The sequence below is a fragment of the Gossypium hirsutum genome, chromosome A10 (genome assembly GCF_007990345.1).
Source record: "Gossypium hirsutum isolate 1008001.06 chromosome A10, Gossypium_hirsutum_v2.1, whole genome shotgun sequence".
Lineage (NCBI taxonomy): Eukaryota > Viridiplantae > Streptophyta > Magnoliopsida > Malvales > Malvaceae > Gossypium > Gossypium hirsutum.
The window spans coordinates 11040619-11059051 of NC_053433.1; the positions used below are offsets into that span (position 1 = coordinate 11040619).

The 18433-nt window shown below is 35.6% G+C and overlaps 1 non-coding gene across 1 annotated transcript; it reads left to right on the forward strand.

Moving 5' to 3' along the window:
• Positions 1-17636: 17636 nt before the first annotated feature.
• Positions 17637-17743, forward strand: LOC121209142 (small nucleolar RNA R71). Its single transcript, XR_005904259.1, has one exon. It is a non-coding gene; the product is annotated as a small nucleolar RNA R71 (small nucleolar RNA).
• Positions 17744-18433: the final 690 nt, after the last annotated feature.

Genomic DNA, 18433 nt, shown 5'->3' on the forward strand with positions numbered 1-18433 from the left:
CCGACCTTATAGCCAGGTCATCATCGACTTAGCAGACCCGTGCAACCTTACAGAACATTTCAAACAAATTGGGTTCACACGCCCGTGTGCCCTACCCGTGTGGGCCCACACGCCCGTGTGCCCTGACCGTGTGGGCCTACACACTCGTGTGGATCACATGGCCTAAATTGGCCTTGCCTGTGTGGATCACACAGCCTGGCCCAGACTCCCACATGTCCGTGTGGTTCACCAGTGTGGGCCCACACACCCGTGAGGCCCACACAGCCCATTTGCCTGAGCCCGTGCCTCGCATACGGCCTATAAGCCATCACACGCCCGTGTCCGTCGTGCCCGTGTGGCACACGTACAGTCTGGTTCGTTAAACACATGGGCTCTACACGGGCAGTGCACATGCCAGTGTGGCGTCTATAGTTTCAATTTCGGCTTTTGCCGAAACCCATTTTCTGCATAATTAGAGTACACACTTGGTTTTTTTCGCTGCTAATCCAACCACGAGCACTCTAAAGCTTAAAATTGACAATAGCTAGCCCAAAATTAGTCTCTTAAGTCAGATTATTAAGAATAGGCAAATCCCAAAATGAGAGATCTACTTACCTTCAAAGAATAACAGTGATTATTCGCTGTTTAAAACCCCGATTAGTGATCCACTGAACCTTGATAATCCCCTATACAACAAACAAAAATCCCTCTTAAACAATCTCCCAATGAAACCACGCAATTTAACAAAACCATACTTACCGAATTCGTACCAAAACTAATCGGAAGAAAGAAAATGGAGGAGAAAGTTAAAAGAACCAAAATTTCGGCAACATAAAAGGGGGATTTTCGGTAAAAAGAAAGCAAAAAGAAAGAATGTGAAGAACGAAAAATAGAAGAGTAAAACAGCAAAGAGAGGGAAAACTTCATAGAAGGATCTGATAAACCCTACCTTTCCAGTGTTTTAAACCCAGTCAAATGTCCACACGACTTATCAGTAAAATAACGCCACACTTATGACTGGAACTCGATATCTCAAGCATAATCCCTTGCCACTTAACCACTAGACCAGCAGGCCTATTCTTGTTAAGTTTTTACCAATAAATTCTTATAAACCCGTTAACCAAAACCCAGGCTTAATTCTTATAAAAACCAAAATTTTAGCCCAAGTTAAGGCTCGAACTTGGGACCTCCCAAACACACCCCCAAAGCACACAACCTCTTAAACCACATATATATACTAGAAAGAATCAAAACAAAAATTTCGATATTTCCATGCTCAACAATCACAAAAACTAAAATTACAGAAATTTAGGGCGTTACACTAATCTCACCACTATAGTATCCAATCTCACCGCTACAGTAACTAATCTCACTGCCACCGCTGTTTTTAACCTCACTAGAGGTAAACACACCGCCCATCCAAAATAAGCCTAAATCTAGCTAAATTAAAAAGCTAAAGCGATGTTTTATTGGCAAGATTGAGAATCTCAGGAATGTGATAGTGAGCGGTAAACTAAACGAGTACAGTGTGAGACGACTTTTGATTCTGATTTCTGTTATTATTTATTCTGAGATAGAATTTGTGCAATGAATTATCCAAGGATTATACATAAAATGTTGTACGAGACTCAGTAATAGCTCATTTGCTTATTCAGGGAGTAATAAATATGCAGTTATTGGAAGAAGTGTTCTGATGATTGGGAATATAATCTGAGTGCTCAGTTGCATCTTGACAATGTAATTCATTTTTAGATTGATAGTAAGCCTGAGAGAGTAATTAAGAGCTTTGACGATATGCTCCGATATTGTGTTTTAGAGATCAAAGATGATTGGAATGAAATATACGAGATGAAATTGATTTCTGATTCTGAGGAAAATGGTGAAAGTGACTCATGAAAGTTGAAAGCAACTTCAGACTGACATAAGTAGTATATAGATTTCAAATTTTAATATATTAGATTCCAGATCGATGACAGAGTGTTTCTGGAAGTATTTCTCTTGATTTAGTCAATTTAGTCAAAAGGACTAAATTGTAAAAAGTGCAAAAGTTGAGTTCTACATGCTAGATATGTCTAATTGTTATGAAATTTTAAATTGGACGTCCTTAAATGGTAATTAGACCATTGGTTAAGTTATTGAACAAAAATCGACGTGGTTAGGTATGTTTTTAAAGTTTTTCATTAAGGGAATTTTGGTAATTTGGTAATTAAAATGAATTAAAAAGCAAATTAAAAGCCAAATTTTGTAAGTCTTCTTCCTCCATGGAAAAATTTTACAAGGAGAAACCATGGCTAGGGTTTTTCAAGCTTCTAAGCTCGATTTTAAGTCTGTTCCAGCCCCGTTTTTAATGATTTTTATGTTTTTGAAATTCTTGTAACATGATTTTTCTATTTCTACCAGTAGTTTAAGAAATAACAAAAGTCTAAAATTTTACCCATGATGGATATTTGTGTATTTTGATGTCTAATGGTAGAAAACGTATGTTTGGTGTATGATAAATGACTTTTGCTAAGTGATTTTCGGTGAAAATGCTTAAAAGGACCTATTTTAAAAGTTATAAAATAAGTAGTAAAAATGTGATTTAATGAAAAATGTGGGCTGGTATGAGTACAATAAAGATTTGGCTAGGCTTGGGTAATGATGAAATTTTATGAAAATCATTTTACGAGCCTAGGGACTAAATTGTAAAAATGTGAAACTTTAGGGAAAAATGTAATTTTGCCATAATATGATTTAACTGATTTGAGTAATGTGAATAATAAATAAGCTAAACTTGATGTTATAGATTAAGAAAAATGAGGTACGTAATTAGAACTAGGGAAAAACGAGTATTTGACGGTTAGGTCATTTTCGTTATTTTTATGTCGAGGTAAGTTCGTATGTAAATAATGCATTATGTTATTGCTTTAATTGTGTTGTTATTGTATGAATTTTTATTTACTCTTTGAATGAATTCGACAAAGTTCGACAAGCGAGAAAATCCCGGTTGAACCTTAGGAATAGTTAGGATACAAATGTCATGACATTAGGGTTAGCTAAGATTACGAGTAAGACCATATCTGGGATATGGCATCGATATGAGATTTCATTTAAGACCATAGCTGGTCTATTGGAATCGATATGAGAATCCATATAAGACCATATCTGGGATATGGCATTGGTATGGTACTATGTGTGCGAGATACCCAAGTATCATTTAGTATTTCAAGTGGTTCAATGGGAAATTCATTGGGTATGTTAAAGAAGAGAAAGAGCATGTAATTATTATGAATTGGTACAGGTATGTACATAAGTTTATAAGCATTGATTTCTTAATATCGTGAGTTCATGATTTTCATGAGAATATTTTGTGAAAGCTTGTGATTATTGGCCTATGCTTGTGATGTATGAAATTCATGATAAATTCAATTAAAGACCATGTGATTGGCTTTCGGGCCAAATTGAGTTATGATATAGCGTGTTTTATTCACTTAAGTTTCAATCTATCAGATGTGAGAAAAAGAAAAGATTGGTATAATTGCCTATTAAAATGATTATGGAAGAATAAGAAGATATGAACTTGGAACAATTGAAAAATGTTAAAATATATGCTTGAAATGTGAATACTCATATTTAATGTGCATGTTTACTATGAGGTTTGAAATGACACGTTAAGTGTTGTGATATGTTACGAAAGAGAGATTTTGGTTGTTAGGCTAATGCCAAGATATGTTAAATTATGCTTATAAGTTAATAGAGTAAACATTGTGATTGAATAAAATTATAACTATGAGACTTATAGCAGTTGGTAATATTTTGTGTTTAAATTGTTGAACTTGATAAATGCCTAATAAGAATTGCTTATTATTTTCATGCGGACTTACTAAGCTACATAGCTTACCCCATTCCTTTCCCATGTTTTATAGTGCCGCCAAGTTAGCTCGAGGTTGGAGATTGCCAGAGATATTGGCACATTATCAAGCTATCATTTTGGGTATAAATGAATTCAAGTACTTTAAGTTTATGGCATGTATAGGGACTTGGTCATTTTGTTATATGCGTCATATGATTTTAGCTAATGTAATGGCTTGTAATCGTCAAAGACTTGTTTTGCTATTTGGCCATGTAAGTTGGCTTATATTGGCAACATGGTTGTAAGCCTAAGTATATTCATATATATATGTGTGTCAATGCCTTTGGTGATATGATCATGGTATGCATGGTGAATGTGAATTGTTTGGAAATGTGATTTATGGCATGATAAATGTTGTGTGTATGATAAATGTTGATATGGTACTGATATGAGAGGGTCATAATCGTGAATGGTTCATGGTTTATTTTGTATATAGCCTTGGAAGTTGGCTAATGTTGGTTATGAGTATATTTGTATTAATGTCATTTGAGAATGTGGAAACTTGCATAATTTGACGTGGAAAGGTTGATGTTTTAAGCATGTTTGAAAATGGTATGAGAATGACATGTTATTGTCTTGGTTATGATTATTTGGTTGCTCTTCATGCTTGAGTTTGTGTCATGTGTGAGTAAATATGTGCAAGTGAGGGTGGCAAAATGGCTTGGTAAATAGCCTTGTTTTTTTCCACACAGGTAGACACACGGGCATGTGTCTAGGCCGTGTGTGACACACGGTCAGCCCCATGGGCATGTGATCCGGCCGTGTGTCTCTTGTACCATAATTGTTGCAAAATAGAATGCTTAGTATCAAGCACAATGATAGAGGCACGGGCAGGTGTCTCAGCCGTGTGAAGGACATGGCCTCGGGACACGGGCATGTGTCTTGTCCGTGTGAGTTCAATTTATTCTGGCAAATAAAGAGTTACATTAGTTAGGGACATGGGCGTGTTTGACCACACGGCCTGCCTACACGAGCGTGTCCCAAGCCACATGGGCGTGTGACCTCTGTTTTAGCAAAAATTCTCTAAGTGTCGTAAAATTTTCTAAAGTTCTCGGTTTCGTCCCGAACCACTCCTAAAGCATGTTTTAGGCCTCGTAGGCTCGTATTAGGGACTTTATGAGTATTTGAAAAAAGTTTTAATTTGGTGCCAAATTTACAACTCGGAATGCATGTTTCTTGTGTTTACATCTGGTAATGCCTCGTACCCTATTTCGGCGTCGAATACGGGTAAGGGGTGGTACATAAGCTCCCCTTTAACACTTTGATTAGTGCATAATTGTAGCACACCAAACCACTCACCTTGCAACCTTGACTTTAATAGAAAAACCTTAAATAAGCCTTTGTTTACCTTTATCCTTGCTTGTAGAGCCTTTCAACCAGTCTGAAACTTTGCATTCACATTAAATACATTAAAAATACATTATAAACAACCTCAAACACATTTAAATCATATAAAAATGACCACAACTCATCTATCTTACTTATAAAAAACTAGCTAGTTTTGCTGAATTTGCGATTTCACCACTCAAATCTAGTTTCTAAACCTTAATTTCAATTCCAAACATCTTAAATATCATTCTATTACATATTTAAATCATCAACTTTACCCAATTACACTGATCTAGATTTTTTTCAAACAAATCAAGCTTATGTGATCTTTAAAAAGTAGAAAACATTCAATTTGCTTAAATTCATTAAGGATTTGTTAAATTAAGATCAAATACCTTTTAATTAGATCAAAATAAGTTAGAAATCACTTTAAAACCAAAGCTTAGCCAAGAAATACAAGATTTACCATTTTCAAGCCAAAAATCAACTTAAAATCAAATGATATATTGAGATCTTGATTAAATCATTTAAACCTCGAATTGAAATAACATATCATTTAGTTTAATCATAAAAAAATAGAATCTCACCCCGATTTTGCAAAATCGACAAGCTGTGTACTAATTCGAGCTAAAATGTGTGAAGATCTCTTGAGGATTTTAAGGATGAAAACATGAATGTTCTTTAAAATTGAAAAGAGATTTTGTGTTTAGAAAGCTTAGGAATAAAAAATGATGAAGTAATTTTGGAAGAAAAAAATTTGATTTGGTGTTTGACAAATTTTTGAAGAAGATGAAGAATGGGAATGAAAGAGACATGGGTGTTGTTAAAGAGGCAACTCATTTTTAAAAATTGGGCCATTGCCTATTTAACCACCTCTAGTTTCCTCCATTTTCCAAATAAGTCATTGATTTTCAATTTCAAAATTATTTTCAAATCCAATCTCATTTTAAAAATCCATTTTAACCAAATTAATTCCCGGACACATAATTTTAATTTCTTAACCTATTTTTTTAATTCTAATTTTTTAATATTTTATTTAATTAATTCTTAATTATTTTAATTATCTAACCCGATTACGATTTTTGATTCACTAACCCCCAATTTACTATCCCGATTCTACTAATCCGATTTTTTAGATGTGACATTAAACCTATACAATGAGCATCAATTACAAACCAAAATTCACTATATAACATCCTACCTAAGTGTCAAACCAATATGCCACAATTAGCACCACAATTCAAACATTAACCATTAGCATTTAATACCATTCATACCATAAAATCAATACCCAATCAATCACATAACATCATTGGTTCCATTGTTAACATAATACCAAACAAAGTTCACCAAGTTACCTAAAACATATATATCAATTCAACAATAAAAAATGCATTAGATACCAAAACATGTCTATACCATTACACACCACAAACAACCAAAACAACCATAAAAGATTTACATCCAAATACATGTTTCATATCCCAAATTGCACAAAACATAACCAAAGTACTTATAAACATACATAGCCAAAACTTTATTTATATGCCACTTATAATCGAGCCAAAATAAGTAAATAGTTGCCAAAAGAGTTGACAAATAGTGTGATCTCCAGAAATGATCCAATCGATAGCTCGAATCTGACAATCTATAAGAAAGAAAATGAAATAGGATAAGCTTACTTAAAGCTTAGTAAGTTCGAATAAATTAAACATCATATACATGTCATTTTAAGCACACTATTTGAATTTAACATAAACTAGAATTCCATACCTTGTTTCACATTTCCTAACATACCAAATTGTTAAACATATACATTTAACATTAGCAAGATCTCAAGATACATATTTCACATACAAATTCACAACTAATAAGTATATAACCATTCATGCCATGAATTCTATTTCTAGACATTTTATTGATTGTTTTGCCAGAACAACTATAGTAAATTAACTTTGGATATGTGGGGGAAATAATACTCACAAAAGCTGACAATTGAGACATTAGCCATTACATGATGCTGTTTATACAAGCTGACAAGAATCTGCAACAAATGCTAGATTCCAGCCATCAGTATGGTATCCACCACCAGTACATAGTACCTAAAAATATATCTCTAGCACAGAGTACCTGAAAACTGTAACACCAGTATATAATACTTGAAAACTGTAATCACCGTCACCTAGTGCTTAGAACACCTTAATGATATGTTATTTGTAAACCAATCATTCACTAATTGACAAGGGCCTTAAGTCATATTCCATAAAATTTTCATGTTTATAACCTTATACCATGATCAACTTGATTACATACATTCCATAGGATAACACAATTCAATTTAAACATGTACAATTGCCATACATTATAATTAAGTCCCATTATTTCCACTTTCAAGACTTACCTTAATTAATCATGCTAACTATACACATATGAAATTTGAATTCAAATAACCAATAAGGATAATAAGCCTAATACGAACTTACCTCAACGAATCAGCTACCAACACCACAATAAGGACTACTTGACAACTTTTCTTTTCCCGCAGTTATTGATTGGTTAATCCGTTTCTTGATCTATATATAATAATTTACCTTAATTAACCAATTCGACACCTTGAAATATCTAAATTCATGTATTTGACCATTTAATGAAATTTTACATTATTACCCTAAACTTTTACCTCTTATTCAATTTAATCACCAAAATCGAAACTTTCACACTTATCACGATTAAGAAAAAACGCTAGCTGGATTCTCTTCTACATATAAATAACCCATAATTATTGAAACTTTACAAGAATCTTACGCTAAATTTATGAATTCACTTTTTCGAGCTTCCATATACTATTTTTCCATAATTTTTTTCTTAAATGTTTCCAGGAAGAAATCCTAAGTCATTTGGTTCATAGCAGTCCATTGCTTCATAGTGTTCCACCAGCAATGGGCTTCGTTAGTGAGTAAGGACCTAGTGTATCCCAACTTTTCCTCTTCAGTACAACCCATCTATTCGAGGATTTTCTGAACACTCTTGAACTGATACTTAGTCTTGGTAGGAGCAGTTCCTTTAACTCCACTAAATCTTTACCACCTAATTCTATTGTGCATACTAATTACTTGATAGAGAGATTAGGTGTACCGATTTCAATCATTTCTAATAGAAATCCGTGATTTACCTTGAGATTTTAGAAGAGTCTTCAGGGAGTTTTGGGTTTGAAACTTAACTTTAGTATGACTTATCATCCTAGACAGATGGACAGTCAGAACGGGTAATTTAGATACTCGAGGACATGTTGCACAGTTATATAATTGAGTTTGGTGGTAGTTGGGAGCGATATCTACCTTTAGTGGAATTTGCTTACAACAATAGCTACTAACCAAATATTCTGATGGCACTGTTCGATGCACTATATAGTAAGAGGTGTAGGAGTCTTCTGTGTTGGTTTGAGCTAGATAAAGGACGTGTTGTGGGTTTGGATTTGATTCGGGAGACTAAAGAGAAAGTGAAACTAATTAGTGATAGACTGAAAGTCGCTTCTGGTAAGTAGAAGTCTTACACATATTTGAAACACCGTGATATCGAGTTTCAGGTTAGGGATCAAGTGTTCTTTAAGGTTGCACATTGGAAGAAGGTTTTAAGATTCAAAGGAAAAGGAAAGTTGAGTACGAGATTTATTAGACCTTATAAGGTTATTGAGAGGATTGGACTGGTAGCATATCGACTCAGGTTATGGACTGAACTTGAGCGTATACACGATGTGTTCCACATGTCTATGTTGCAGAAGTACCGATCCAACCTGTCGCATATTGTTCCAATAGAGGAGACTTAGGTTCGATCTAATCTTACCTATGAAGAGGAACCGATCGAGATCCTAGCTCGTGAGGTTAAGGTGTTGCATAAAAAGACCACTCCTTTAGTAAAGGAGATGTGGCATAATCGAAAGACCGAAGAGGTTACTTGGGAAATCGAGGATGTGATGAGACGTCAGTATATTATTCGGTTCAGGTAAATTTTGAGGACAAATTTTTTTTAGAGGGGGAGAGTTGTCACATCCTGAAAATCGGGCTGGTAAAATTGGTATTATGTTGTCGGTTCGAGAGAAAAATCGGGTTTAATATCATAGAAATTAAAATAGGATAAAATAATTAGTTAAATAATTATTGGGTCTAAAATTAGGTGGTGAAAATTAGATTAGGTGATCAGTTATTAAATAAATTAAAACGAACTTTAAAAATAAAATCGAGTTTGAAAATAATCAAGGAAAAATGCGTTTTAATTAAACTAAGGACTGATTTGAAAAATAAGGGAAAATTGAGAGTTTTTAAAAGGTAATTTCTCTATTTTTTTTTAAAAAATGCTCATCTTTTTCCTTTAAAAACCCCTATGTCCCTTCCCTCCTATTTAGCTTCTCAATCAAAAAAAATTCTCAAATTCAAGTATGTTAATTTCTCTCAAAATTAACTCATCCATGTTGATTTCTTAGCTATCCAAACACATCAACACTTTCCAATTTTAAAGAAAAATCATTAATCCTCATCAAATTAGTCATTATTCTTCTCACGTTCAACTTCAAATTAGCTCCACAAATTTTTTGTTTTATTCAAATTGCAGTAATGTCTTGACTTATTATTATTAGATTAAAGTTTTTGTTTTTCTAATTCAGAATTTAATCGAGTGTGTTGAGCGTTTTTAAGATTTAAAGCTTTTTAATAAAATTTTGGTTCAACAATGGTGAAATACAAAATAATGAGTAAACCTATTTTTTTCTATTTACTTCCTATTTTTTTCTATTTACTTCTAATCTATTTTTAACTAAATAGAAGGTATTTGAACTCAATTTGATAGATCAGTATCCAATTTTAATGAACTTCAAATTCCCCCTTTTGTATGTTCATACAAGTTTGATTTTTCAGAAATTTTAAATTCATGAAATTAGGTAAAATTAAAGGTTTATATTAGTAATAATAGGTTAAATAAGATGTTTATAAGCTTAATTAAGGTTTAAGAATAAAAACCAAGTGAGGAAACCTAATATTTCAGCAAAATGAGTTGATTTTTGGTATGAAAAAAGTGAGCTTAGAGTGGTGATTTTGCTGCTGTTTTTTTTTTCGTTTAAGGTTGTTTGATGTTATGTGAATCGTGATAAGTTTTATAATTTATGAATGTCCGTTCTTGAAAGCTAACTATTATCACGACAAAGGCAAGCGCACCTTATCGAACAATAGTATAGCTTATGGCAAGACCGGGATGTCGAACCCAAAGGAACTAATGTACTAGTATTAACTTTCTTTTTATTATCTAGCCTAAAAATAAAGGGGTTTGTTTTATCTAAACTAATTACTAAACTAAGAATGCATAGAAAGTAAATTGGGGAAATAACTTTTGGGAAAACTAAATGATTTGGACAATACCTAAGGGAAAAATCCACCTAGACTTCACTTGTTATTGACTCTGAATCAGACGATTTATTCACTTGACTTGATCCGTAGAAATCCCTAAGTTATATTATTATCTCTCTCGAGACTAACAACATCTAACCCTAGGTTGATTAACTGAAATCTCTTTCTAATTAAAACCCCTAGTGTTGCATTAACTCAATCTATGGATTCCCTTATTAGGTTTCACCCTAATCTGGCAAAATTATGTCACCCTATCTCTAGGCATGCAATCAACTCCTCTTAATTATGTTAGATCTACTCTTAGACAGGGACTTTTGCTCATCTGAATAAGCACATAAATACTTGAATCAATATCCTGGAATATTAAAGCAAGAATTAAGAACTTATAATTAAGAACAAGTCAAATATTTATCATATAATTTAGATAATAATAACAAGATCCTTCTTAAGTTTCATTCCATTTAGGTATTTAAGGGGTTTAGTTCATATTTATGAAAGAAAACATCTCAAAAGAATAATGATAACAAAACATAAAGAAAACCCAAGAACTCTTGAAGGGAATTGAAGGGAGATCTTCAGTCTTGAAGGTGAATCTGGCTTCTGAGATGGATCAATCGGCTTCTTCGAGTAATTCCTTGCCTCCTACTTCGTGTGTGTCTTTTTGGTACCTCTTGGGGTGTTTATATAGGCTTTAGAATGCTTCTAAACCCTCAAGAGTGGCCTTTTCTGAATAAGACTAGGCTTGGGCTCGACAGGGACACGCCCGTGTTTGATTGCTTCAAACCGTGTTTGAGTCTGTTGAATAGACATGGGCGTGTGAACTACCCGTGTGAGAAAGTCCAGGTCATGTTGATTTACCATGTTGACCCATTTTCTCCGTTTTTGGCCTATTTTTCGCTCTTTTTACTCTCTTATGCTCACCCAAGTATAAAACATGAAATTAAAGGATTAGGAGCATCGAATTCACCAAATCTAAAGATAATTCATCCAAAAATATGCTAAGCATGGGATAAATATAGATACATATATAAATTACGATTTATCAAATACCCTCACACTTAAGCGTTTGCTTGTCCTCAAGAAAAATCCTCAACTCACAATCAAAATAAATTCTTTTCAACTTATAATTCTCATCAATAGTCTCTCAAAATAATCCATAAGTAATCACACATTGAAAATTCAACTCGAAGAACATCAAAGTTTCAAGCATTCTAAGTTGAGCATTTTATTACGAAAACATAGGTGTCTCCCCTCATCTAAATAAACACCTTTAATTCAAAATATCACAGAGTTTCACATCCTCACTTAAGATTCACTCAAATCACTCGATGTGTTTAAGGATAAGAAATTTAGCACTCAACAGTCAATATGAAAAGTTATTACCATAGGCTTGCATGAAAATAAAATCTCCACCACTATATATTGAGATGATACATCAATCAAAAGGTCTTTAGAGGGTTGTAACGTGGCTTTGGTTAGGGGATGTGGTTACAAGCTGAAAAAACAAGGTTAGAATCAAGATGGAATTGAAAAATTACCTAACTAGAAAAATACTACAACTTGATAAATTACATTTCTAATTAGAAAATCCTAGAATTGAGTGTTTCTTCATGGGATAAGGGATTTAAATGCTTAATCTCAAAAACAGAGAATTACTACTAATATGTATGTATGTTGTCGTTGTTTTTTTTTTAGAACTAGTCAAATAACATAGAACTTTGCTAATTATTACAATGAAAAATAAAACATAGCTAAGCAATTAATTCAAAGCAAATCTCGACAAAAATAGGGATCAAATTAGGGGATTTCAACAATAATGGGTTATGGATTAATATTGAGGGTAAATCAATGAATGGCTTGTTAGGCTCAAAAGGGTTCACTAGGGGTTAATTACGAGGGTAGGCTTTTATGGAGTAAGTGGGTTAAACCTAAGTGCCTTTATCATCTTGACATATCAAATCAATGCTGTGCTCTTGACATGCATAATCAAGCAAGTTCTAGAATAATGATTTGATATTGACGCACTCAAAGCAACAATGAAAATGAGCATGAAAGAAATAATATATGCTCTAAAGGCTCAAGATCTTACAAAAATTATGGCTCTTTGATGTTTAACCTGTGAATTTCAACTCAAGATAATACCTAAACTTGGGGAAACAACCTAAAAATTTTTAATTCTCAAGAATCAACTTTTCATGCTTGATTCCTTAATTCCTTTAAAGTTTAAACAGTCAATGCATGAATGCCTATGTTTTAATTCAAGACATATCAATAAAAATCATAAATTAATCAAGATTTATTCTAATAGTGATATGAGTGATTCACATGAGAATAAGACAATTCAGGGATTTTTCTGATAAAGATATAAATAGCCCCCCACACTTAAGATGTACATTGTCCTTAATGTACAAAGATAGTATTACTGAACAATTTAGATATAAGAGAGAGAGAGAGAAGTGAAACTTCCTGAATTTGTGGATGAATTCCTTGAATTGGAGTTATGGAGAATAATCGGCCAAGGCGATGATGAGAGTGGAAGAGGATACTCCGGTGGTGGTAGAGGTTCGTTAGTCCATAAGTCCTGCACCAAAAGAATATTATATCTGGTAGTAGCTATGGTCGTGTTTGAGTAGGACATGGCAGTCGTGGAGAACCTTTTTCCAGTGGAGTTGCAATTTCCTAAGTAATAGTGAGCTTTGGAGCTCTTTATAACTGCGATAAAATCACTAACTCTTTAGGAAATATAAAGAAGCATAATTACTCGTAAAGAAATAGCCGAAAACATAAATGATCTAATATTAATTATAAAACCTAAAAATAGAATAGTATTAAATGGAAGTAAAATAAAAAGTAATTTAAAGATATAAATAAAGATAAAAGTAAAAAAAATAGAAATAATAAATAAAAAGTCTTTAAAAATCTTCATCGTTTCGTGAGGTGGGGGCGATGAGATATGAAGGTGCTGACAAATCTGACGTAATGTCACATCAATGTTATCAAAGCGCTGAAACCATTACTGCTCAAATCGTCTGAGGGGCTCAGAGATGTAAGAGAGTGAAACAGCCGCATGAACTGGGCGATGAATGGGTGGTGGCTGAGATGGTGGGTCCTCGTGTTGTGGAGGGACATTATTAGTAATATCCTCTAGGTCCTTCTGCTCGGCTGACTGGATGAGGTGGTGTTGAGGAGGATCAAATCCACGTCGTCGCTCAATCATCCTCATATGGAACATAGTCGAGATGCCCTGTGGGGACATCTGACCGATGAGAGTGAGGGAGGATGCTTGCGTTGCCATGTTGAGGAGACTGAAGTATCGCGCCAGGCAAGTCACATAAGGGCCAATGGAAATCACTCCCCTCCTGTGCCGCTCCGTCTAATGGCGAATGGTTAGGGCGATGAAATAGGCAAGGTCAAACACGTGCCCATTCGCCATGCTCCACAAAAAATAGGCGTCGTTAGTGTTGACGACGCCGGTACTCTCTCTCCGTCCTGTCAGGGTGTGGGCTAGATTGGCATGTAGGTATTGCAGGGATGGGGCGAGAGCCGATGCCTTAGAGCGACTAAGGTCATAGATAGAGAAAAGTGGATGTGACGATGGAGGGTGTCAAAATCATCGTTGTCTATGAACTCCTCCGTATAGATCCCCAAAGCGACGCCGAACTCAGGTACGCTCAACTGGCGGACTAAATCGCCGAGACAGAACTGGACTGTTCCAGATCATCAAACTCTGTCATAACTACTTGGAGATGGAAGGTCGAACAGAGTTCGAGTGTGAGCTCGAGGTACATCTGCTCGACAATCTTGAAGAAGAGCCCTCACGGATTAGTAGACAGGAGGGCCTGAACTGCATCGGCGAGTTGAATCTGCTCCAGAGCGGCCCAATCAATGCAACGGCCCGCACCTAGGGGTCAAGCCCGAAGTATCTGAAAAATTTCCTCATGTGGTCCTAGTGGAAATTGGAGGAATGGGTACCTGATCTCGGCAGTGGGACTCGAGGAGGATGCTGCTCCTTTTCGTTTCTTTGAGGCGGGGACGGCAGTGTTTTTTACCTTTTGGGTTCGTCATTGTATCTGCAACGAAAAGACGAAGTTATGAAAATAATCCCCAAGAATAGCATGAAAAAGGTATACAAGTACGTTAGAACTAAATGGAAATACTTCATAGGGGTTATTGACTAAATAGAAATATCAAATCATTATTATCATTAGGAATACTAGAATAGTGTCAACTAAATACCTAGTGAATGCATATGAGAATATGAAATATGGCATGAAATCTATGGAAACACAAGAAAGAATGAATGTATCACAAAGCATTGACTAAAATGGCAAAGAATAACAAGGATAAGCATGACTATAGTTAGAACTATGAATATTAATAAAAAATCAGCCAAATAAATTAAAAAATAACATAAAATTAGTGAAAGAAATGAAGGTAACATGGAGGAAAGAATAGACAAATGCAATAGTTCTTGGTGGAGGGAAGAGTTAGTCGTCCGAGGAGTGCTGTCGGCCGGCCACGGGTGTAGGGGTGAGGGCTTGTGAAGAGGTTGCGGCGGCTAGGGTAGGGTTTTTGGGGAAGGAGATGATGAATAGTGAGAGGTTTATATAGATATTGGGGCACACGGCCGTGGGGCACGCCTGTGTGCCCTTATTTCAGCCCGTCTGTTTTGTGATTTTCAAATTTGAGCGCGTCTGAAATTCAGCCCACGCCCGAGTTCTTTGGTCATGTTGGTGCACACGACACGCTTCGTTCGCTTCTCTCACACCCGTGTATGGATGCACACGCCTGTGTTAATTTTTACAGCACGGGTGGTGGGTACAGGCGTGTCGCACGCTCGTGTTAATTTCTCAGTTTCAACCACGGCTTCTGGACACAAGCATGGCGTACACCCGTGTTGTTTTGATAGTTTCGTCCACGGCTATGTCGCACGACCGTGACAACGTACTGAATCCCGTGTTGGGGAAAACTTTCACTCTATTTTATCACGGCTGTATCGCACGGTCGTGTGGATTTGGACAATCTGTGTTCAAAGACTCAGTTAGTGAATTAGATGTTAAAAACTAAAATTAAAAGAAGTTAACACTATTAATGCTCGGGCTGCCTCTCGAGAAACGCTTATTTATAGTCTAAGCTCAACTTACCTCTTTGTTGCGCGGTCATGGTAGTGCGAGGAGTTTATACTCTTCATTCCTACTATCAAACTCGAAATAAGGTTTTAGACGAGTACTATTTACCTTTAAAATGCCGAATTTAGGATGAATTACCTCGACTGTACCATATGGAAAAATGCTCAGTACCGTAAGAGAGATTACTCCATTAGGTTCAGGAGTGGCAATATGAGGGTCTGCTGCATCTAGAAGTACTTTGTCTCCAACCTTAAGTTGATTTCGTGAATCATTGAGCTCGTCATGGCGTGTTTTTGGTCTATCATGTGCTCTCAGTTTCTGTGTCTGCCATTCATCTAGTTCCTTGATTTGTAGCCTTCGTTCTTCATAGATAGGTTCTTTGTTGTTATTTGAACAATGCTCATGTATGCTTTTCGAATGTATTTCCAGCAAAGAAGGTTGCATCACATGATCAGTATGAGTTCACCTGTACCAACATCAATAATAGTTCTAGCAGTTGCTAAAAAGGGCCTTTCTAAAATTAAAGGCACGTCACTATCCTCTTCTATGTCTAGAACAACAAAATCGATTAGGAATATAAATTTGTCAATTTTAACGAGTACATCTTCAATAATGCCCCTAGGAAATCTAATGGTTTTATCTGCTAACTGAATGCTCATCCTAGTTTGTTTGGGTTTCCCAAGACTTAGTTGTTTAAACATTTTATAGGGCATGACATTAATACTAGCCCCTAAATTAGCCAAAGCATTACTAACATCTAAGTTACCAATTAAACAAAGAATCGTAAAACTCCCTAGATCTTTCAATTTGTTGGCCAGCTTATTCTGTAGAATGGCTGAGCAAACTGCATTCATCTCCACATGCAACGCCTCATCCAACTTCCGCTTATTTGCTAAAAGCTCCTTTAAAAATTTAACTGTGTTTGGCATCTGCGAAAGAGCTTCGATAAACAGTAAGTTAATATGCAATTTCTTTAATAGTTTAAGGAATTTACCAAATTGTTCATCTGTGCGGTCTTTCCTTGTCGTATTGGGGTATGGCACCCGTGGTTTGTACTCTTTACTTACTGGTTGTTGCTCACTGTGGACTACCTTACCTTTACCTTTACTTGCCACCATTCCTTGCCTTGGTTTTGGTTCAAGTTCAACTAACCCTTCCTTGCCTTGAGTGGTAATTGTGTTGAGTTGTTCCCTTGGGTTAGATTCAGTATTACTTGGCAAGCTACCTTGTGGTCGTTCAGAAATTAGTTTGGCGAGCTGTCCTATCTGAGTTTCGAGCACTTGGATCGATGCTTGTTGATTCTTAAGTGATTTTTTGGTGTTCTAAAAGCGAGTTTCTGACACCGAGATAAACTTTGTTAGCATCTCCTCAAGGTTCGGCTTCTTTTCCTGTTGGTAAGATGGTTGTTGAAAACCCGGAGGATGTTGTGGCCTTTGATTCCCTTCACCACCCCACGAGAAGTTGGGATGGTTCTTCCTACCTGCATTATATGTGTTACTATATGAGTTATTTTGAGATCTAGAATTATTGTTACCCATATATTGGACTTGTTCCTCCTCGGTGCTAGGATTGAAAGGTTGATATTCTGTGTGCGCTCCTCCGCCATTAGAATCGCATCTCATCACTGGATGTACCTGAGTAGAACCACATAAACCGTCAATCTTTTTATTTAAAAGTTCTACTTGGTTAGATAGCATAGTAACCGCATCGAGGTTGAAAACACCGGCTGCTTTTGTCGGCTTTGTTCTCATGACTTGCCACTGATAGTTATTCAGTGACATCTCTTCAATAAATTCGTAAGCCACTTCAGGTGTTTTGTTATTGATAGTCCCACCAGCAGCTGCATCGATCAGTTACCTTGTTGAGGGGTTCACACCATTGTAAAACGTTTGAACTTGCAACCATAAAGGCAACCCATGGTGAAGGCACCTTCTCAATAGATCCTTGTATCTCTTTCATGCATCATAGGGTGTCTCTAGATCCATCTGCACAAAAGAAGAGATATCATTCCTCAACTTAGCCATTTTAGCCGGCGAAAAATATTTAAGTAAAATTTTTTCGGTCATTTGTTCCCAAGTAGTGATTGACCTTCGTGGTAACGAGTTCAACCACTATTTAGCTTTGTCCCTCAACGAAAAGGGAAACAACCGAAGGTGAATGGCATCATCAGAAACGCCATTGATATTAAAAGTGTCACAAAACTCTAATAAATTTGCCAAATAAGCGTTTGGGTCCTCGTCCTGTAAACCATCAAACTGAACAAACTGTTGGATCATTTGAATTGTGTTAGGTTTTAGTTTAAAATTATTTGCAGCAACAGCAGGCCTAACTATACTTGACTCAGTTCCTGTTAAAGTAGGTTTAGCATAATCATACATAGTGTGTGGAGCAAGATTCTGATTTACTGGATCAACAGGTAGCGGGTTTTCCTGATTTTCAGCCATCTCCTCGGCTATGGTGTGAATATCGTCCTCTTGCCCTTCCTCTATGTATCTTAAGCTTCACCTTATTTCTCTTCGGTTTCTGCGAGCTGTGTGTTCAATCTCACTATCAAAAAGTAATGGTCCTGACGGGTTTCTTCTAGTCATAAACTATAAAGACCTACCAGAAGGAAAAAGAAAATTTAGTAACAAAAATCAAAATAAAATTTAAATTGTAATAAAATAAATGGCTAAAGTAATAAAAATTAAGCGTTCCTAATATCTTAG